We start from the raw sequence: 12,704 nt of genomic DNA, 5'->3' as shown, positions 1-12,704 counted from the left end.
TGGGACTATGAAGGACACGGGGACCGGAGTTAAACAACCTCATGGACTTCTGGGAGGAGTGACACCTGGTGCCTCGTGTGAGGAGTCGAATGTAGATCTGCAAACTGCTCCCATTGTAGGCCCCCTACCTGAAACCCCACTGATTGCTCAGATCGAACAATTAATGAGGTCTCTGATCCTCCCAGTATTGGAGAGAGTAAAAGAGTTGACTGAGCGGCTGGACAGATTCGAGCAGGTCTCCCTGGACAACTTTTTCTCCTTTAAATCTTTAATTAAACTGCATTTTAAAATTAGGGAGGATGGTTTGGAAGGGAACCCAGCCTCCAGGGTGACAGCTCCGGATGTTAAATCCCCGCCCAACCCAGAAGGGATAGTGCAGGGGGTTACTGAGGCAAATGCAACCATTGTGCACTCGGCGGTCTCCTCTGGGGATCTGTCAGACACAGGGATGGCTGCCGCAGATGTTTTAGTGCATTCTGAAGTCTCTAGGAAAAACAATAAAGCTGTTAAGAAGGCTAAAGAGCCCGCACATTCTGGTGCTGGGCGTTTAGGTAAGAATAAGATCTTTGATAACAGTAAAAGAGACAAAGTGATTGGGTCTGGCAACTCGATCCCAGCCCCAAAAGGTCAGCAAGAAGGTGAGAAGGGAACAACTACAGCCCGCCACGCTAATTTACCACCTGATTGTCAGCCTATTGTAGTTGTTCTCACTGGGGTTCCTCCGCTTAAATCAGGCAAACAGGAGTCATATACTGAACTTAAAAATAAAACACTATTCTGGCTCAGGGAAAATAGACCTCTACCTAGCTTCATGGATGGCCGGGTTATTCATGTGAGAAGCGTCAGCTGGGTAGGCACTAGGCCTAAAGATCTAAGGGGAGATTGCATTCCAGTTAACTTTAAAGACCCCAGGGTAGCTAGATTTATTTGCAGTCAGGAATCTAATGGGGGTTCCTCTGGTATTAGTACTCGCGACCTTAGTTACTTCAACCCGCGCCCAGTAACCCATGGATTAGTGATCGTTTGTATGGGGAGGGAAGGGGAAGTAAGTACCCCCTCCATGACCCAGCTCCCTTTAGCTCAATGTGACAGAACACAGGCCCTAGCTCTCATTGGCCATGGTGGGGCTGCTGACGCGATGGCCATAAACTAGCCAGAAATTTACCTGCTGTCGCTATAGCACCCATGAGCTGTGGTACGAGCAGTCATGAGGACACGGGTTTCTTCTGCCCTCATGAATCCCCTACTGCTCTCTCCTCTGTTTTACTACACACGGCTGTACTCAGTGGTTTAAGTCCGATTGCCTCTAGCGCACTGGTAGCGGCGGAGGGTGCAACAAAGGAGTCTGGTTCCGAGTCCAGTCTGATCACGCAACGACCCCTAGCTGAGCAAGTGACAATCGATAACAAGCTGAAGATTGTCAGTTGGAATATAGCGGGCCTTTCCCGAAACCTAGAATTACCAGAGTGGAATACCTTCATTGAGTCTTTTGGGATATGCATCTTCCAGTAGACTTGGTGTTTGGAGCCATGCCATAAGGTCGGGTATACGACTTACTTTGTGCCTGCTATTGCCTCATCCTCAGGGAGGCGTCGTCCATCTGGCGGCCTGCTTATTTGGGTTAGCATTTCACTGGGCTGTCAGATTAGGCACATAGAAACCAAGTCCCCTGATCTACAGAGGCTTTCAGTGAGAGGGCCCAATAGCGGCCGGTCCATAGAGATCTTTAATATGTTAGAGGCCCCAACAGGGGCTTGGCATCTCCGACTCTAGTGGCCCTCGAGGATGAACTTAGAACATGCAGCCCCAATGACTACATCTTGCTTGCCGGTGACCTTAATTGCTCTTATGAGCCCCTGACAGCAGATGACATTCTGGGTACCTTAGATGAGGACACCAGGAGAGGTATTCCACCTTTAACTGTTGCACTAATTAAGAGGTGGTCCCAACGGGCGGTACAATTAAATGCCCTCACATTGGAGTATGGGTTAAGGGCGACAAATGGGAGAACAGCTTCGGACCCCTGTGGTGCTCACACGTTTAACAGGGTTGGCCATTCGTCCAGAATCGATTACATCTTGCTGGACTTTAAGCTTTGGGCCTACCTGTTAGATATGGCAGTTCACCATCTGCGGACAGTGACCACAACCCACTCACTCTGTCCCTGACCCCCTTATGGAAAGTGGGCAAAGTCCTTCAGGTGCCTCATGTTTCGAGGTTGACAGGCGAAGTCTGTCCCTCGAACTGTAAGAGATGCCTGAATTGGGATAAGGTTGTAATTGATGAGGGGAAGGTTTTAGAAATAGGGTCAATTATGTCCAAAACTTTAATCAGGCTGAAGTCCATTAGTATGAACACCCAGGAGGTATCTTCTCTTTTTTGCCATACTACCAAAACCTTGGGCGATCTCTTCATTGTAGGCAGACGAGGTGGCAAAGTAGGCAAACGGGGCTGACCCAAGGGTAATCCAGTATGGTTTTCTAACACTTGTCGGAGGGCAAAAAGGAAATTAATTAACGCAGTCAAAACAAAGGAAATTGGGTTGATTGGTATTGCCAGGAAGAGGTACAGGGCTGCTATTAGTGAAGCTAAGAAGGGGTGGGAGAATCAGTTTTGGTGTGACCTGAAAGTGGCAAGTGTAGGGAGGGATCCTAGGGGCTTTTGGGATTTAGTGAGATCCAAGAATAGGCCCACTGACTCGCTCATTACATGTATCATTTCCGAGGGGTCATGGTTTTGAGCACTTCCCTCGCCTTTATACTACCACTGTGGAAGATGGGCTGGGCCCCTTTGAACTATCACCATTGGGTCCCCCAGGGCTGAGGGAGGGTATAGCATTTACTGTTAATGAAGTGGAGAATGCCATCAAATCTCTTGTACCCAATAAAGCTGCATGGTCTATCGGGGGATCTGCTTTGCCTCAACCTGTCGGAATGGGGGATTCTTATTGCCTCATTGCTCAATGTAACTTATTATGGTGCCACTCTCCCAGAATCCTGGATGGGTGCTGAGGTCGTCCCAATTTTTAAAAAAGGGGGACGGGACGACCCAGCATACTACCGGCCCATAAGCTTAATTGATTCGTCACAGTAAGTTGCCGGGAAGGTAGTCCTTGGGAGGGTGCTCCAGTGGGCGGAAGAAAATAGGATCCTGTCTGACTTCCAAGCAGGTTTTAGGTCAGGTATTGGGACCATTGAGCAGTTGTTTCGACTGCTGATGTTATATTGGAAGGTGGTTTTACTGGGCAAAGGCAGTCTGTATCTTGCGTTCATCGATTTGCGGACTGCCTTTGACCTAGTGCCCCGGGGGCGCCTATGGAGGGTATTGTTTGATTTGGGAATGCCTCTGTATCTACTGTCACTAATAATGAAGCTCCACGTTGAGAATTTTGCGCAGGTGCGGTGGGACAACCAGGGCCAAAAGACCGCTCGAATAACAGTAAATAGAGGAGTCCGCCAGGGGTGCGTCCTTGCCCCCACTCTGTTCTCATTATATGTGAACGGAGTGGTGGAGCATCTTTAAAAAAATCCTGCTGACGTACCATCCTTGGCAGGGGGGAGAATACCCACTCTATTATTTGCAGACGATACCCTTTTGATTTCCATATCCCCGGTTGGTCTGCAACGCCTCCTCGACAGCTTTCAATCTTTTTGTGAGATTAGGGGCCTAAAGATCAATACTGAAAAAACAAAATACTTGGTCCTGAACCCTCCTAAAAAACTTGGCCGACCACCAGCTTTGAATAAGGTAACCCTGGATAGAGTCAAGGAGTTTGACTACCTAGGTATCCGCCTCTCCGACACCATGAGGTGGAACAGTCACCTCTATAAAATGTTATTAAGTCACAAAAGGATGGTGGGGGCTCTTCTTAAGGAACAGAGGTCATCTACCCTCAAACCTATTGCCCCGGTGTTAGATATTGATATGGCAAGAGGAGTTAGTGCGGCGCTATACGGGGCAGAGCTTTGGGGAGCCCAGAAGGTAGACCAGCTATCGTGCTCATAAAATAAATTTCTGAAGGATTTGATGCGCCTCCCCAATAGTACCCCCACTCTTCCACTGCTCCTGGACATGGGTTGTCGTTCCATCAAAGACCAGGCTAGACTGAGACCCCTTCTTCTCTGGGCCCGCATATGGAGGGTCCCTGAACTCGGCAGCTATGCAGAGGGGTTGAAGGAAGTACTATCTATGTCTGGTTGGTCAAAAATAAGGTGGTTAATGGACGTAAAGCACTTGTTAGGTGAGTTGGGTCTTGGAGAGGCTTGGCACTCCAGGTCCGCCCCTCCCAAGTCAGTTCTGAAAAGAGTGTATTGGAATTGGGTAACGAGTAGAAGAAATAGCGATCCCAATTTATGCAAATCCGCCAGAGAATTTTTAATAGTGAAGGATGTAGCCCTCCGGGAACCTTATCTTGACATTATTTTAATACCTAGAGACAGGGCCTTATATTTTAAATTTAGAATAGGTGTGCTCCCTGTGGGAGAACTGACTGCACCCTGGAAGATCCTGGCACAAACTGTATCTTCCTGCCCTTTTGTCCTTCTAGGACCGAGTCGGTGCCCCACCTTTTGTTTGAATACCCTGCCTATAAAGCTCCTCGCAACAGGTGGTTAAAACCCTTGTGCAAAGAGCTGGGTACCAGACATTACAGTGTGGCTTTGCGAATTCTAAAGTCTGATACACGGCCCCTGTTTGTTTGTGGTATAGCGAAGTTTTTAAGCTGGGCATGGCTGATTAGGTCAAAAAGGCTTATGCATATTGTTTAATTTAGGTCATTTTGTCAGACCATCTTAGGTAATTTATTGCCGCCATTTGTATTGTATTCTGTATGAGTGTATTTTATGGCTAGGCTTTTATTCTTTTATTCTTGTTGTAATGTGTATGTACTGCTTTTTAGGATATTTTTATATCGAAATAAAGCCAATTTGACTGACTGATTCACAATTAAGCAATACCTCCCCATTCATTCCTATGGGCCTATAGGCCCGTAGGAATGAACAGGGAGACATTCACAATTTGCGAGTCCCATTAAGAACTCGCAAATTGCGAATGCACTTTCAAGGATGCAAGTGTTTCAAAAGAACACCCTGTTGCACCCCTGAAATAAGCATGGGTGCAGATGTTGCGCACAAACATGCCCTAAAGGCTGTATAAATGTGCTCCACAAGGCACTTTGAAAAATGCAAACAAATGCATTTTTCAAAGAAATCGCAAATTACCACCAACCTGAAGTTGGTGGTAATTTGCCATTCCTTAAGCCAAAATCGCACAACTGAGGTGCTTCCTACATTGCATTTAAGGAATCGCAGTTTGCGACTCCTTAAATGCATTTGCAAAATAGGGAATCGCAAATTTTGAGATTCCTTATTTTGCGAGTGGGTTTTTGTGTCATACCTTGCACACTGCTAAATTGCGATCGTAAAGGCTGAAATACCGCGAATTTCAGCGTTTGCTATCGCTATTCGGCTTGGTACATATGGCCCAAAGAGTGGACATGTTAAAATTATATGTGCAATAACTGTCAACTCTGCATATTTCTCACCTTGTGGGTCTTCGCTACTGATCATTGTTTCTTATTTTCCCAAATGCACAACAGATTTTGACTTCAATTGCCTAATCCCTCTTTACACCTAGATCGTTGGTTCTTAAACTTTTGACTGCTGTGGACTCCCACTTAAATCGTTATTGCAATCTGGGGACCCCCACTAAGTCATTACTGGAAGCTGGGAATGCCATCTTAAGCAGCTTCGAAGATTTTAACCTGAAAACAATACACAGATACAGAAACAAACATTCATCAAACAAATACACAATTCATGAAATATTGTATTTAGTTCCATTTTAATTTTAAGGTTTGGGCTTCTCTAAATTCTACTGAGGTCCACCGTTATCCATACTATAGTATGTTGGATTCATTTCCGCTGGTGCCGTGGATACATCTGAGAATACCAGCTTAATTTTTAGACTCTAATTTCAAATTCCAAACACATTTACTGATCTTTTTAAAAATATAAATTTTTCATTTTGTTTCCTTATTTATATACACTTTATAAATCTATTATTATCATTTAATTTTCTAAGCAGATGCAGAACCCCTGGCTAGGCATCGCAGACCCTCAGGGGTCCCCGGACCACAGGTTAAGAACTGTGGCATAGAGATTGTCAACCAGCGTAAAGTTAAAATCAAGGACAGACAACACTTCACTTCGGTGACTATTTCAGTTCACTGTTGTTTGTTTCTCATAGACTCTAGTGTTGGCCCTCAAGATCTTGACCAGGTTCTAGAGGGAGGCTTAGATTGGAAGACGCTTGCTTTGCCCATCTCGAAATATTTTAAAAAGAATTTGGCACTTGTGAATATGACTTGAGTGATAATTAATTCAAAATCAACAGGGAGGGAGGAGGAAGGTTAACAGTCCATTCAGCTTCGTTGCTTAATATTAGACAATCAAAGTGGGGGAGAATAGACAACTTGTAACTGCGTTTCCAGGGTTAATTCCTTCTGTATTCAAAAACCCTCATACACGCATGTGGTTCGGGGCGGTATATTTCGATTCTCCGCCTGTAACAATGCGCTAATGCTTCATCATCGGGTCTTTGTTTGTCGTATGTTTACCTCTAGCCAGAGGTAACCACTGGATACATAGTAGTGTCCAGAAATGGTATCTACAAGTGCTCATTAGTGATGTGAGTTAAAAAATTACTGCTCATCCCAAAATAAAATCATTTAATCCAAAGAAAAATGAGTCAAAATTGTTAAAACCACTGGTGTATAGATGTGGATCGGGTAACTGGATCCTCTATACGTCGAGGCCGACATGTTTCTGCCCCATTATGCCCAGCCGGGTCTTTCATCAGGACCAAGGTTAAGTAGCTTCACAAGTTGTGTAAGTACTTACCCTTGGTCCTGATGAAAGCCCCATAGACGTATAGACGTATAGAGGATCCGGTTACCCGATCCACATCTATACACCAGTTGTTTTAACAATTTTTACTCATCTTTATTTGGATTAAATGGGACTGTAGAGAAAACTATATCAACTGACCAATCATGACAAAGTACAGTAATAAGAGACACCACTGACTGCGCAGCTTCCTCTTTTCTTGCTGCTCGCAGTCAGATAGGTGCTCTTATCCTTTGCTCTTATATTGTGGTTTCGCTTTCCACCTCATGCTTTGCCCGTTAATCATATCGCCCGCTCCGGTGATTCCTCCCGCGAGTGCTCTGGCTCGCGCTACTGTCGTTTCGCTCGGCGCTCACCTTTGTGTTCTGTTTGGTGGCGCGAGCGTTACTTCTTGTCTCCTGAGGCCCCTTTCATTTGCGTTTTTTCCCACACAGCTGCCGGCTGCTTCTCTTCACTGCCGCAGCGTGTTGCCTGCTCCGACTGCCCTTTAGCTCCTTCTGCCTTCCGGAGCCTTCTCACTTTGGTCACGCCCCTGGGAGTGGTTTTGGGCCTCTAGTACCTCCCATACCACAACTGTTAACCCTCGCTTACCTTGCCTTTCCCCACAGTTCTCAATATGGAATTAGACAGCTTTCCCAAGCGGGTCCAGGATACTGATGAAGGTGAAGCCTTCAAGAAAGATTTAAATATGTTTATTAATACTTCTGTTGAAAAGGCTGTCGAAGTCTCCATGAAACGCATGTCCAAGTCTATGGAAAATACCATGGTGAGCCTAGTGTCCAAAGCTCTGGCCCAGTCTGCGGGGGAAAGCAGAAAAAGAAAGGTGGTTTCCTCTGCTTCTATAAGTGCTTCTAAGACTGCATCTGGTTTGTGTAGCGAGGGTTCCTCGCATCTGAATGAGGACTTAGTGCCTCCCAGGCCTCCTAGAAAGGATGGGTTTGTTGGTACCGAGGGCAAACGAAAACATATGAGAAGCACGCAGAGTCACCCAAACAAAAATTGGTCTTTTCCACCATTATGGACACGGATGATGACGACGATATGCCTGACGCAGAGGATTTATTTAATGCCTTTGATTTTTCTGACCCATCCTCCCCCCCCATAAAAAAGCCAAGCCTGATTCTTTCTCCTTCAAATCTGTTTTTGACTCTACAGGGCTCCCTATGTTCGACCCCTCGTCCATTCGCCATCCGAATTCCCCTGAATGCATGCCCACTTCCCATGTGGGAGAGTACATATCAGCCTGACTTCGCCTTCCCCTTGAGTCCACTGTTAGGCCACTGTTAGGTCTAGACTAAAATCTGAGTGTCCCAAACCTTCCCTGCCAGAAAAAATTACTCTTGTTCCTGCTATTGATCAGCCTTTACTCACCTTCTTTTCAAAATGTGGTAAAGATCCGTGGAGGGGAGTTGACAAGGCCTGGTCTACCTGCCAGGACAAACTTTTGGACATTGTGAGTCCCTTAGCACGCATTTTTGATATGGCTGAGTCGGCCCGCCTCGATGGTTCTGACCTCTCTGCGGAGGACATGTCCATGTGGGCTCAACGTGCCTTCTGTTTATTGGGGAATGCCAATGCTGCCATCACGCACAAATGGCGTAAGGGCCTTCTTATTAAATTGGATCCCAAATTAGCAAATCTTGCTCCTTTAGGCCCGGGTTCCAAAGCTAATGGCCTCCTTTTCGGCGAGAATCTTATCCGTGACCTCAGTCGTTTGTCTCCACCTTTGTTTCTCTTGATAAAGCACAGCAATCAATAAAGAAAGTGTTCACTCCTCGGGTTTTTGGGCGGGCCGGCAGAGGCAGGGGTCGCTCTTTCGGCCATCCCTACAACAATCAAGGCTCCAGAGGTTCATACAACAATCCACAGGACTACAAATCCCAGTTCTACCCTCCGCGGGTTAGAGGTTTTCGAGGCAGAGGACAGAAGAACTACTGTCATAACAACTCCAATCAACAAGGTAAGGCTTTCTCCTTCTCCTCTGGTAGGGGGTCGGCTAAAACTTTTCTTACCAAAATGTCACACTATCAGCACAGATCCTTGGGTTCTCAACACGGTTCAGGGTTATCTTAGAGAGCTCTATTCGCCACCTTTCCAGACTTCTTTCTCCCCTCCTCTAGTTTTCTCTTCAGACATGGCTCTGCTAATCTCAAACGAGATACAATCCCTTCTTCAGAAGCAAGCCATACAGATTTCTCCCTTTGACTCCCCGGTTTTCACAGCTCCATTTTTCTGGTCCAAAAGAAAAACAAAAAGCTCCGTCCAGTAATCAATCTAAAATGGTTCAACCAATTCTTGGTTTACCGCCACTTCAAAATGGAGACAATTCTTCATCTCCGGGACACCCTCCGTCCCAATGATTGGATGGTGCGGCTGGATTTATAGGATGCTTACCTTACAGTTCCCATACACCCCTCCCATTCAAAATGTCTCCAATTCCAGTGGTCAGGCGTGACGTACAGATTCACTTCTCTTCCTTTCTGCCTTTCTTCAGCACCCTGGTGCTTTACAAAACCCCTGAAACCTGTTGTCGCCTTTCTTCAGGCTCTCGGAATACGTCTAATCATTTATCTGGACAATGTTCTTATTATGAACGCGGACAAACAGCTTCTACTGTCCGAACTACACACTACCCAGACTCTCCTTTTGGATCTAGGGTTTCTGATGAATCTCGAGAAGTCATCGCTCATCCCATCCCAGAACATGGAATTCTTAGGTTTTCTGGTAGACTCTGTCGCAGCCTCGCTCCGCCTCCCTCCGGCGAAGATCTCCACTTTCAAAGCAGAGATCGCTTCAGTTCTCCGAACTTCTCTTATATCCCTCCAGTCCTTAGCGAGGTTCGTCGGTCTCCTCTCTTCTTCTATTCAGGCCATCTTTCCGGGCCCTCTGCATTATAGAGCCCTTCAGCATTTAAAAATCAAACACCTGCGGCAAGGTTTGGCCTATTCCGATCTTATGGCCTTAGATCAAGAATCCCACGACGAACTGCAGTGGTGGACAGCCCATTTAGATGCGTGGAACGGACGCACTATCTTCGCTTCGGTCCCAGATCTTGTGTTAGAATCCGATGCCAGCCTGTCGGGTTGGGGCGCCCGTTGTGGTCCAATATCGACTGGGGGTACATGGTCTCACGAGGAGTCCAGAGTGCACATCAATTGTTTAGAGATGCTTGCAAGTTCCTTTGCAATCCAAAGCCTCTCAAAGAACAGGATCCGCTGTTCCATCTTTCTCCGAATGGACAATGTTTCTGCAGTCCGTTACATAAACCACCTCAGCGGTACCAAATCCAAACCTCTGGCAGAGATGGCGAAAAGTCTATGGGAATATTGTCTATCACACCAACTTTCCTTGACGGCGGAATATCTTCCAGGAGACCTCAACTCGGTGGCGGATTGGCATTCTCGTTTTCTCTGAAACTCCAGCGATTGGAAGCTGCTTCCGTCCGTTTTCCTTTCTCCAAAATGAGGTCCTTTCTTCATAGACCTTTTTGCATCCCGTCTCAACTCTCAGTTGCCCCGTTTCTTCAGCTGGCGGCCGGACCCTTCAGCCTTAGCAACAGATGCTTTTCTTCAGGACTGGTCCCGCCATCTGTAATGACCGGATTTTCTGACCAAATTATCAGCTCACCCAAACACCACAAACCCAGTCATTATGTAACTTCATCACTTCCCAGACCCTATTTACAACAGTACCTGGGGTACTTACCTGGGAATGGGGAACCCACAATATATACAAGCTTACACAGCAAAAATACCACTAAATCCTATAGGAACTACAGAATTCCATCCTATTTCCTATGATCTTACCTTATAGCCCCACAACAATCTGGCTCGGGCTAATCTACTCTCACTCGTGTCGGAGAGCAGCTCTTTATAGTGTTCCCACTTGTAATCCCACGGCAATCCGACCCGTACTACTCTACCCCCTCTCTCTTCGGGGATCAGCTCCAGTATATAACGCCCTATCCTGAGCGATCTCTCTTTATAGTGTCCCCACTTGTAGTCCCACGGCAATCCAACCCGGACTACTCTACCCCCTCTCTCTTCGGGGATCAGCTCCAATATATAACGCCCTATCCTAAGCGATCTCTCTTTATAGTGTTCCCACTGTCCTATTAATACCTCCTGCTCTCTATTCTATGTGGGGTTAATCTATCAACAATTTGGGCATTCCCACTTAGGAGCCGATTTACTTCCGCATCTACAATTACTTACCAGAGAGGAATCACCCATCTCTCTGTCAGCATTTGGTAAAAAAGGGTCCCGATCTTCCTCCACAGAAACTAAGGGCAAATTATATGTTCTGTCTTGCAACCATCCCTGATCCTGAGTAGTGTACCTAGTTATCAACAGTTACCCGCAAGTGGGGGTGTCTCCCAGCCCTCTATACATCAGCATCTGGTTAGAAAGGAACCCTTTACTCTCTCTCAGAGACAATAAACAAACAGGATTTGCAAACTGGGGTCTCTTTATTACACAATGATAAAATGACAAGGAGCTAAACAACTAATGCTCTTTATTGAATAACAACTAACCAGCAATCACCAACACATACATTTATATAAAGAACTGAAAAGTAAAGATGGTTAAACATCAATGCTCTTTATGACACAATGATAGAATGAGGGACTAAAAGGAAAGTGATCAATTGTGGCATACACATAGGTAGCTGAAAGAAAGGTGATTGATTATGAACAGATATAATGAAAGTATTCTTAGAACACCTCACCCTCAGAAAGGGGATCCAATTCTCTCTGTCCCTCTCTGGTTGAATCAGAACTCTCTGCTCACTGAGCCACCATGCCAACCTCTGTTGTTCCTCATGGCTTCTGCACTTCTCTGGCTCCAACTGCACTTCGGATATAATTTCACCAACTGTCCTTATCAACTCCAAAGAATCATCTCCAACTGCCAGCTCCTCCTGGTTTCTCCAACAGACAAATCCTTCTAACTCAAATTGTAGCTGGCTCTTTCTCAGCACACTGCACGTTCCCTTTTGAACATGTAATTCCAACCGCTCCAAAAACCATCTGCCCCCTCTGCTCTCTTGGCCTCTGATAATATAGAATGCTCTCTCCTCATGGAAATTTCCAGTAGCAGGCTGCCTCCCACCGAATTCCTGTGCCAGCTGCCAGGCTCTCTGCGCAAACTCAGTGGCCACTTGCGTGTTGCGTCTAGGACCCAAGAGACAAACACATTCCTTCGATAAGAACCAGTTTTCACCGGCTCCTCACTAGCGAACAACAGGCTAGACTCTAAGCATTACCTTTACCCTCCAAGCACCTCAGACAGCTGAGGCAAGAACAAAGATGGCTTCTCTCTAGTTTAGGCCTCCAGGCCCGAAAAGAGGCAAAGAAGGCACAGAATTATGCCAAAGCCAACAGGTAAACCCTACAAATAGGCACAAATAAGGCTGAAATAAAGGATTCATGAGTATATACTGAGATGGCGGTGGACCACAGTCACCATCAGTCCAAATAGGACAAATTATCCGGGCACTACACCATCTCAATTACGCCTTCCCCCCTTTCTCATGATCAGCAGAGTTCTGTCCCAGGTTCGTCGTCAGACGTCCTCCTTGGTCTTGTAGTAGCCCCCTTCTAGCAATCTCAAATCTGGTTCCCTTCTCTACTGGAGATGGCAGTGGACTTCTCTGTCCTTCTTCCGTCCTGCGACGACTTGCTCTTGAGTCCCCAAGGTGTTCAGCACAACCTCATTCTAGACAACTCCTTGACTCTGTCGGCCTGGAAAGTTTGCGGCCTGTCCCTCCTGAGGTCCTCATTTCACAAGAGGCTGATCT

This window comes from Lissotriton helveticus, chromosome 5_1 (genome assembly GCF_964261635.1).
Source record: "Lissotriton helveticus chromosome 5_1, aLisHel1.1, whole genome shotgun sequence".
Lineage (NCBI taxonomy): Eukaryota > Metazoa > Chordata > Amphibia > Caudata > Salamandridae > Lissotriton > Lissotriton helveticus.
The sequence above is the reverse complement of the archived record's forward strand: the minus strand, read 5'-3'. Positions refer to the sequence as shown.